The sequence below is a fragment of the Echinops telfairi genome, unplaced genomic scaffold (genome assembly GCF_000313985.2).
Source record: "Echinops telfairi isolate 266 unplaced genomic scaffold, ASM31398v2 ScPeMD7_25;HRSCAF=90, whole genome shotgun sequence".
NCBI classification, from domain to species: domain Eukaryota; kingdom Metazoa; phylum Chordata; class Mammalia; order Afrosoricida; family Tenrecidae; genus Echinops; species Echinops telfairi.
In genome coordinates, this window is record NW_022103922.1 from 32106414 (window position 1) to 32106711 (window position 298).

Here is a 298-nt window from a genome sequence, read left to right on the forward strand (position 1 = left end):
GGAGGTGGGGGCTGTCCTGCTGTCAGACTGTTGAGAGGTGCTACATCTCACGGGGTCCCACCTTCTCCCTCAGGTCATTTCTTCTTCACATCCAGCAAAGTCAGGAAAAACCCAACAATCCTTACTGAGGTCGTTCCTTTTAAAAACAGAAAGTGGCTGAGATGAGATCCGCACCCTGCATGTGGGTGGGGTACAGACAGCTAGGGACTGCAGCACACTGCCACCAGAATGAGCGCCTCCTTCCCTGCTGGGCACGCCCCTGGCACCAGGACAGAGCCAGAGGCAGCTTTGGAATCTT